Here is a 10414-nt window from a genome sequence, read left to right as displayed (position 1 = left end):
AGTGTGTATTTGACACTATGCTTTAAAAAAAAACCCTAACCAACAAAAAAAAAACAAAAAAAAACAAAAAACAAAAAACCAACAAAACCAAACACAACTCCTCAAAAAAACCCACCCCTCCTACAGTCCAATTAGTGGTGCAAAGACACTGGCTTGCAGAGTTTTTCTGAGTAGCCCTTTTCCTTCAGGGTGGCACCTCCCGCGTCTATTCACACTGCAATAGACAAAGTCTGGCAAGAAGAGCTGCAGAGTTGTTGTGTAAAAGTGCACAGGAGGGGTGGGTGTCTTTCAGCAACAGCCGCTACTCTGCATCCTACCCAGGCCACCACAGCGGGAGCTGTCTGACCATTTGGGTAAGTTTGCAGCAGCTGGCCAAGCCTGGGAAATAGTGGGTTTCACTCACTGCAATCCTATTAGTACAGCTCAGGATGGGCAGGCAGTGCTACAGCTAAAGAGACCAAAGGACCCTGGGCTTCTGCAGACAAAGCTATGGCTGGGTGCTGCTGCCAGCTGGAGGGCAGAAGGCTGCCCAGTTGCAGGGAAGGAAGACAGGACCCAAAAGTGGGTTTGGCGGTTGGACAGGTCTGGGCAAATTCCATGACCAGCATACCTGTCAGATACATATAAATGGCCATCAGAAGAGCTACCTCCAGCAGAAAAGATGATACTAAAGATGATTCATTATGGTCTCCAAAAAAAGCAACTCAGTCCAAAGGCCAAAAGAATGTCCTTAAGCCAGTGTGTACACGTGCCTTGGGAACCACAATCAGGAACATGAGCTTAGTGTGATTTCTAGGAATGGTGAAGGCAACAGCATATGAAGCCAAGGAAATACTAGTGACAGGCACACAATAACTGTATTTCATAGATAATACTGTGGCGTACAATATTGCAACAGTGCATTGTTAATTATTTTATTTTTCTGGACCACAGGAGAAGAGGAAGGAAAACGCTGACTTTGACTTTTCAGTTAACCACCTTAGGCATTCTGCAGATTTTTGCACTACAGAAAGAGAAGAAGACAGCCATTCCCAGGTACAGCTTTGGCCTAGCAGTACCACTGTCATCACCTACTATAGACAATAGCCATACAGTTTTTTCAAATATCTGGATCAGTGAACGGTGTTTAAAGAAACAGTTGTAAGACCTATAGCACGTTTCAGTTCTACCATTTTTCCCCATCAATTCTTCAAATGTTTAATTAGTCCTAGCACTCAAACTGTATAAATTAATGGCATAAGATACAATTGGGTCCTCTGTGCCTCTATGCATTATTAAAAGCTCCCCATAATCAGTTGACTTTGCTACATGTAAAGTGCTGTGTTACCTTCCATCCTTTTCTTCGATCTGCTGAATAGCTCTATGGCTTGCGTCTTGAGACTTTTTCCCCAAACACTTCATTCTTTGAATTCTCTCCAACAGTCCCATTTTCTTTCTGAATTAAGATGACCAGTCCATCAATATACAATAATCAAGTGCAATATGAAGGGAAGATGACTTTATTTGGCTTAATAGCTTGCCTTCTGTATACTGAAGCACTATAGCTGAAGTCCACTTCAAGGGAACTACAATGACATCAGCCCCTTTTCTAAATCTTTGCTTAATGAGATGTAGTCCCTGTGTTGGCTACCTTGGTCCATGTATACTGCCAAAATGAGGACAGAGTGGTTAACATGATGCTGTCTTGTACTGTATTGTCAGGGTTATGAGCCCTGTGATCTCACCCTGCTTAATTCTATCACAGACAACCACAGTAGAAACATGCAAGCCCACAAAGAATGTGGGGGAGGCAGCAGCAAATCCTACCCTTTTAAATCACTCGAAGGATAACCTAAATCTTCAGTTGTATCCCTTTCACATTATTTTAAATATACAAAATATAGAAAAGAAAAATACACTCCTGTTTTGACAGTCTTGACAAACTAAAATATTGATAACAGTGTTAACAGTGCTTTTAGTGATGGAAAAACAAATTGAAATAGCCTAGAGTTTCATGTTGTGAAGCCAAAAGGGAGGTATAAACATAACAAGCAAGAAAGGGAGAAAAAAGAAGTCTAAATGCTAAACAAAAAATGCGTCATTTGGTCCTGCTAGGTTCTTCCATATCAGCCACTATAAATGAAAAGATGTGGCCTCTTTTGGTCACTTCAAGCTCTGCCAAAACTATTATCACATCAAAGACGCTGCTTTTTACCTGGCCACAAGGTTGCAGAAGACAAGGTTTTTAAACAAGATTTGATTAGAATAAAAACAAAAATCAGCCTGGCTAGAAAAGAAAGAGAAACCACCCTGACGTGCCAGCCGGAAAGGTCACAGGGAGGTACCTCCCAAAAGGAGATGGACCTCCTGCCCTCTCGGACAGAGGCAGAAGTCCTGAGACAGCCCCACCCTTGTTGCTCTCGGGCAGAGTTAGGGGACCGAAAGGACGACAAGGGTTGGAAGCGTATTCCGGTTCGGCGTCACGGGCAGCCCCCCTCCCTGCCTGCTTTGCCTCCCCAGGTGCCCCTCCGTAATAGGTTTGAGGCCCTGGATCTTGAAGAAGAGGTAGGTGAGGAGGTGGTGCCAAGCCTACAAGCCAACAAGCCTACAAGATCACGTAGGAAGAGGCAGTCGACCTCACAACTTAAGACTGCCTCTGATAAGAAAGAGAGAAGGGTGATTGTAATAGGAAACTCCCTTCTGAAAGGAACAGAGGGCCCAATATGCAGAGTTGACCCTCATCTTAGGGAAGTTTGTAGTCTCCCTGGAGCCCGGATCAAGGACATCGCTAGAGAGCTCCCCAAACTGGTGCACCCGACGGACTACTACCCGCTGCTGGTCTTCCAGACAGATGGGGAGGAAGCTGCTTCCCGTAGTCTGAGGGGGATGAAGAATGATTTCAAGGTCTTGGGAAGGATGGTGAAAGACTCAGGGGCTCAAGTGATCTTCTCTTCACTCCTTCCATCTTCAAGTGATGATGTGGGATGGAATAGGAAAATTCACTCTCTAAATGGTTGGCTCCAAGACTGGTGCTACAGGCAGGGCTTTGGATTTTTTGATAATGGTTGGTTTTATAAGACACCAGTCCGGACACTGTCACGTGGGAAAGGTTTATCTCGTAGGGGCAAAAGGATGCTGGGGCAGGAATTAGCTGGGCTCATTTGGAGAGCTTTAAACTAGGCTCGAAGGGGGATGGGGTTGTAGCTGGGCTTGTCCCAGTGGGGCTGCAATCTAAAACTGATGAGGACCGGGTGGCCTCCTATGCCCCTAGGGAGAAACTGGTGTGCTCTGCTCGCTCCCTGAAATGCCTGTATACCAATGCGCGCAGCATGGGGAATAAGCAGGAGGAGCTAGAATCCTATGTTCGGTCGGGAGATTATGATCTGGTGGCAATTACAGAAACATGGTGGGACAGTTCACATGACTGGAATGTGGTCATGGATGGCTATGCCCTTTTCAGGAAAGACAGGCCAGCCAGGCGTGGTGGTGGAGTTGCTCTCTATGTGAGAGAGCAACTACAATGTACTAAATTCTGCCCAGGAGCGGATGACGAGCGAGTTGAGAGTGTATGGATCAGGATCAAGGGGCAGGCTGGCAGGGCTGACACTGTTGTGGGCGTCTGTTACAGGCCACCAGATCAGGCTGAGGAAGTTGATGAGGCCTTCTATGGGCAGCTGAGAGTGGCCTCACAGTCACAGGCCATGGTTGTTGTGGGTGATTTTAACTTCCCTGATGTTTGCTGGAAGGACCATTCAGCCAGCCAGCCACAGTCCAGGAGGTTCCTCCAGTGCATTGATGATAACTTCCTCATGCAGATGGTGGAGGAGCCGACTAGGAGAGGTGCACTGCTGGATCTCATCCTCACTAACAAGGAGGGTCTGGTCGAAGCAGTAAAGGTTGAGGGCTGCCTGGGTTGCAGTGACCACGAGATGGTGGAGTTCAGCATCTCATGTGGCAGGAACAGAATAGCAAGTAGAATTGCAACCCTGGACTTCAGCAGGGCTAACTTTGGCCTTTTCAAGCAATTGCTGGGGGAAATCCCATGGGCAAGACTGCTTGAAGGAAAAGGGGCCCAAGATAGCTGGGTGGCATTCAGTGATTGCTTCTTCCACGCTCAGGATCAGAGCATCCCCACACGTAGGAAGTCAAGGAAGGGAGCCAGGAGGCCTGCGTGGTTGAATAGGGAGCTGTTGGGTATGCTCAAGCAGAAGAGGAGAGTTTACAGGTCATGGAAGCAGGGGCTGGCCACTTGGGAGGAATATAAGGCTGCTGTTAGAGGATATAGGAAGGCAGCTAGGATAGCCAAGGCCTCCTTAGAATTACAGCTGGCGAGAGGGGTCAAGGACAGCAAAAAGAACTTTTTCAAATACATAGCAGATAAAACTAATACCAGAGGCAATGTAGGCCCACTGATGAATGGGGTGGGTGCCCTGGTGGCAGAAGATACAGAGAAGGCAGAATTACTGAATGCCTTCTTTGTCTCTGTCTACTCTGCCGGAGGCTGTCCTGGGGAGCCCTGTACCCCTGAGACCCCGGATGAAGCCAGGTCAATGGAGGAGTTTGCTTTAGTCGATGAGGACTGGGTTAGGGAGCAATTAAATAGTCTGGACATTCATAAATCCATGGGTCCAGATGGGATGCATCCGCGGGTGCTGAGGGAGCTGGCTGAAGTCATTGCTGGACCGCTCTCCATCATCTTTGCCAAGTCTTGGGAAACGGGAGAGGTGCCCGAGGATTGGAGGAAAGCAAATGTCACTCCAGTCTTCAAAAAGGGCAAGAAGGAGGACCCGGGTAATTATAGACCGGTCAGCCTCACCTCTGTCCCTGGGAAAGTAATGGAACAGCTTGTCCTTGGTGCCATCTCAAGGCATATCAAGGATAAGAGGGTTATTAGGGGCAGTCAGCATGGCTTTACCAAGGGTAGGTCATGCTTGACCAACCTCATAGCCTTTTATGAGAATGTAACAAGGTGGATGGATGGTGGCAGAGCGGTGGATGTTGTCTACCTTGACTTCAGTAAAGCCTTTGACACAGTCTCCCACAGCATCCTCACAGCTAAGTTGAGGAGGTGTGGTCTAGACAATAGAGTAGTGAGGTGGGTTGCAAACTGGCTTAGGGAGAGAAGCCAGAGAGTGGTAGTCAATGGTGCGGAGTCTAGTTGGAGGCCAGTATCTAGTGGAGTGCCCCAAGGGTCAGTGCTGGGGCCAATATTATTCAATATATTCATTAATGACTTGGACGAGGGAATTGAGTGTACTATCAGCAAGTTTGCTGATGACACCAAGCTAGGAGGAGTGGCTGACACGCCGGAGGGCTGTGCTGCCATCCAGCGGGACCTGGACAGGCTGGAGAGCTGGGCAGGGAATAATCTGATGAAATTTAACAAGGACAAGTGTAGAGTCCTGCATCTGGGCAGGAACAACCCCAGGTTCCAGTATAGGTTGGGAGATTACATATTAGAGAGCAGTGTAGGGGAAAGGGACCTGGGGGTCCTGGTGGACAACAGGATGACCATGAGCCAGCACTGTGCCCTTGTGGCCAGGAAGGCCAATGGCATCCTGGGGTGTATTAGAAGGGGGGTGGTTAGTAGATCGAGAGAGGTCCTCCTTCCCCTCTACTCTGCCCTGGTGAGACCACATCTGGAATATTGTGTCCAGTTCTGGGCCCCTCAGTTCAAGAAGGACAGGGAACTGCTGGAAAGGGTCCAGCGTAGGGCAACGAAGATGATTAAGGGAGTGGAGCACCTCCCTTATGAAGAAAGGCTGAGGGAGCTGGGTCTCTTTAGTTTGGAGAAGAGGAGACTAAGGGGGGACCTTATTAATGTTTATAAATATATAAAGGGTGAGTGCCATGAGGATGGAGCCAGACTCTTCTCAGTGGCAAACAATGATAGGACAAGGGGTAATGGGATCAAGCTGGAACACAAGAGGTTCCACTTAAATTTGAGAAGAAACTTCTTCTCAGTGAGGGTGACAGAGCACTGGAACAGGCTGCCCAGGGAAGTTGTGGAGTCTCCTTCTCTGGAGACATTCAAAACCCGCCTGGACATGTTCCTGTGCGACCTCACCTAGGTGTTCCTGCTCCAGCAGGGGGATTGGACTAGATGATCTTTTGAGGTCCCTTCCAATCCCAAACATACTGTGATACTGTGATACTGTGAAACCAAAGCACAAAGGGGTAATAAAAAGTTGCCAAGTCTCAGTATTTCAGGTGATGGCTGGGACGAGGGCAGAGTCAGTAAAGACGGTGAGATCACCTCAGTCCTTGGCATCGACAGAGACCTTTGGGATTTCCGTGTGTCATGCTTGAACCCAGAAGTCTGTAGTTGTGGTGACCCACACTGGTGTTGACTTTGCAGGTAAAAGCTGCACATTTTTTTACTCAAACAATGAACTCCAAAGGAGATTAAGAGAGGGGAAGCCCTCCTCTTCTACCACTTCGGCTTAATTTTCAAAACATTGGGTCCACTGCAGTAATTCTCCTGTCAAACACTCCCATTGTCCATCAGATATAGTCTCAATATGTTCTTTAAACCAGCAGGAATTTCCGACTGAATTAATTCTATTTTTATTTTTTTCCTGACGTTTACAAATAATTTTATATAACAGACCGAGAGTTGCCATCTGTTACCTCAAACTACTTTTAGGTCTCTATCCAACACATCCTGCAGATCTAGCCTACTTTTTTGCTGGTAGATTTGGTACTTCATGATTGACAGTATTAAATATGTTGGACTATGACTAACGAAAAATTTTTTGATTGCTTTGTAACAGTAAATGCTCACGTGTGCTCTCCTATCAATCCCTGTGTCATCTGCAGCTATCATTATGGATAGTATTTCACCACCTTGAGCACTGGTAACTGGATTGAACAATACTGGCATCCATATACAGAACTGCAAATTTTAGCCTTGGGATACGCCTGCCAGAGTAGACAGGCCCTGGGAAAATGCCCCATGCACAGCTCAGTTCCTCTGTTGACTCTTCTGAAGGTGGGCTCTGCTGCTCCACCGCTGCCTGCAACCCCTCCTGCCACACAAGTCAATAGCAGGCTGTGGAGGGTACCACAAAGACCTCAGAATTACCATAAAGGGTTTTCTGGGCAAATGCCAAGTCCAGTCTTTGGCATGAGCTGGCCACAGCCATCTGGCCAGGCTTACACACAGTCATCGTGCCCAGCTGAGCCACCTGCATTAGGGCATCCTGAAGCAGAAGAACATAATGGCACCTGAACGGTTCATGTGCTGTCTCCAAATTGAACTTCAGGTACCCACAGCTTATATGGTGGCTGCTGGGGACTGTCAGGAGCCACATGATGTCCCAAACACTCCACCATCACCTTGTTACAACAGCAGGGCCATAGGTAGTACAAGGCTGAGAAAGGGAGGGGAGAACATATTGCATTAATATTTAAGGAGCTCTGTTCCCAGTAGACCATTAAAAAAGGATTGGTGAGGTTAAGCACTTGCTTCCTCTGCCATCCTTCCCTATTTTCTTTTCTACTCTAGCCTATAACCACATAGTGAAGGAGCAAGACAGCAGCTGGGTATAGGATGCATGACAGACCACGTACGACATCAGGGACTAACATGACTAGAAAACAATCTTTCAGGTGCTGGCAAGAAGACAGACACTCATGAGGCTAGGGAGCCGTGGAAAAGCTAAGTCACAAGAGAGGGAAGAAACCTGAGGGACCCGGGAAATAATGGCATCGTAGCTGGCAGACTGGCACACCTATAAACATTTAATGCATATAGCAGGGCTGGCTGTCACATTGTACAATTGTATGTACCATTTCAGACCTACCTTACATCTAAGCATTCTAGACAAACCCACATGAGGTTATACAACAGTAACCTACTGCATCCTTGCTGACAGAAGCATTTCTTGGGTCCACATTCAGGTCTGGCAGCAGGAAAGGCCACAGTGATGCTGATAGCACCAGCAATGAGCCTAGATCAAAGGATTACTATTACACTGCTACGATGGATCTCTAGGAAGGCAAATCTCACCATCTGACTGAAATCACTGCGTAAATCAGATAGGGTTACATGACACAGAGCAGCACAAGATAGATATGGACAATGGCAATGCATGCGTACACCCTGATAACGCTTACAGTTATCACCTTGGGAAAGAAGACATGAGGAAGCACAGATATCATATATTCAGTACAGCCCAGTGTATATATAGATACTGGCCCCTAATGAGGTAAAGGCAGGCAGGTGAGCAGAGGTAAGGAAGTGGTTAATTTTCTACTTAGCCTGAGAAGTCTAGAGAAGACATCATATGGAAAAGTAGATCCTGTTTGTAGTTCCAAACAAATGGCGAGTTTTTGCATCACCATGACACAAATAACTCAGTAACATGGATTCAGACATCGGATTTACCCATTCTAAAGTACAGGGTGGACCCAATTTCTAAGATGGACACAGTTTCACAACAGTATATTTCACGATGGTGACGTGTTACAATTACACAAAAATTTACAAACGGTTTAATGAGTTATCAAGGCTTAGTAACCTTTTTATAAATGTTCTACATTCCCTCACTCATGGGCAGTTCATGGTTGCAGAGATAAAGTGCTTTCAAATTGGGTCCATCTTTTTGAAACACTCTGTAATTGTCCACCAGGTGACCAGCATTGGCTGCGGAGAGGCTTCACGGAGGGTAGTTGCACTCTGGACAAGAAGTGTACTGATGCAGCTGGGCAAGTGACAGCTCTTCACCCACATGAGTGAAAACAGGCTTACTTGTGTAGTTGACCTGGATCTGCTGGCAATTCCCCCTTTGTTCACGTAAGCCAAAACATTTCTTTGATAAAGGATAAGTTGCAGTTTGATCTAGACCTGTAAGGAGGTGCAGGCAGCTTTCCAGACAGGAAAGCTTTTGACCGCTAGGATGCTAGAAAATCTAAGATCTAAATTCCAACCAGATCATTGTAAATGTCCTTGTTCCACCCTGTGTAACACAGATGGCCTTGAAGCAGTCCTTGCTAGATGCAAGCAGCAAGAACTACATGCAATACAGCCATGAAACAACTTTGCAGGATGCGCTGAAGGGCTGTTGTTTACATAAGACCCTTACATAAGTTACACATGCTGGTGCAGCCCTAAGGTATTGCAACAGATGAACAGTCCCCTCACTACAGCAGCCTGTATTGCCAAGAAATTTAGGAATAGGTTTCATACTGTAAAATGCAGCTGCTGACTTGCAGTACAGAGGTGACCTGTTAATCTGGAAGAAGCCCAGGGCCTCAAGCAAGGTTCAGACTGCACCACTTAGCCTGTGCCTCTATCGCACAGACACAGCGTTTCAGAGAGGACAGTACTTTGGCCCTATATCTCCTTTAGGTTCTAATACATGTTATCAGTTTAGGAATAGAGAGAACAAGAATACCTGCCATTAAACATCTACCTCCTTGGCATCACCTTCCTCCTGGTATAACTCAGGGTTCAGCTACGACACATTTAAAAATCATTCCAGGAAACACATAATAGTGAGATCTGCCCTGTCAGCACAGGGGGAATGGAAAAATGGATCCAGGTGGTGGCTTTCTTACCTGAATTAGTGCCTATTACACAGGTCACTGTCACAGCAATACATTTTTCAGAAGGTTCTGAAGGTCCCATGCACCAATAACAGGAATGGAAACATCACAGGAGCTCTCAAAGAAATGTCTCAAGTTCACTTTTGGCCCCTCTGTGTCACTTCTGTTAGGCATATCGCCACACTTGCCACTCCATGAGAGGTGAACATGTCTATAGCAGCTGCACACACGATGAATCCCATGGTACTCTGCAAAAATACATTTCATCTCAAGTATCATTTTATTGGACAAGTGATACAGCTTTCACCACTTCATACTACAAATACTGAAATGTAATTCGCTATAATAACCAAAGCTTTTTTTGTAAAGTCCTCAACTGGACCAACTTCTCCTTTAAGAGCATGGTGTAGAAACTTTGGGAGCAAACAAGATCTGTTTTAAACTGAAAGCTAAGCTTCAGCCTGAAACACAACACCTCAGCTAAAACCACACACGCAAACCACACTGATTTTACCAGCTTAAGAAAAAAAAAAAAAAAAGACAGGAAGTAGATTTTAAAGCAGCTGGAAGTCTGTCACCATGCTTTTTACTTTGCTTCCACACCCACTATTTTTCTTTGCAGGTGGATTCTTTTGCTTTTCTGGTCAAAAGTCTTGGTAAAGTAACATATCCCTCCAGGAACATGTGCCACAGCTCATACTAGGTCACCAGGCTATCTCTTGAACAGTCCCTCCTAATGTGGTACTTAAAACGTTAACCAACAGCCAAACTACCCCCTCTTTTCCCCCAATACACACATAAACCTTCACATGGAAGGCGGGATAAGTCTCTCCTCACCCGATGCCAGCACTTTCACACAAGTTCCTTCATCTGATATTTTTTTGTT

Source organism: Streptopelia decaocto (genome assembly GCF_964273445.1).
Source record: "Streptopelia decaocto genome assembly, chromosome: 1".
In the NCBI taxonomy this organism is placed as follows: Eukaryota; Metazoa; Chordata; class Aves; order Columbiformes; family Columbidae; genus Streptopelia; species Streptopelia decaocto.
Note: the sequence above shows the minus strand (reverse complement) of the source record.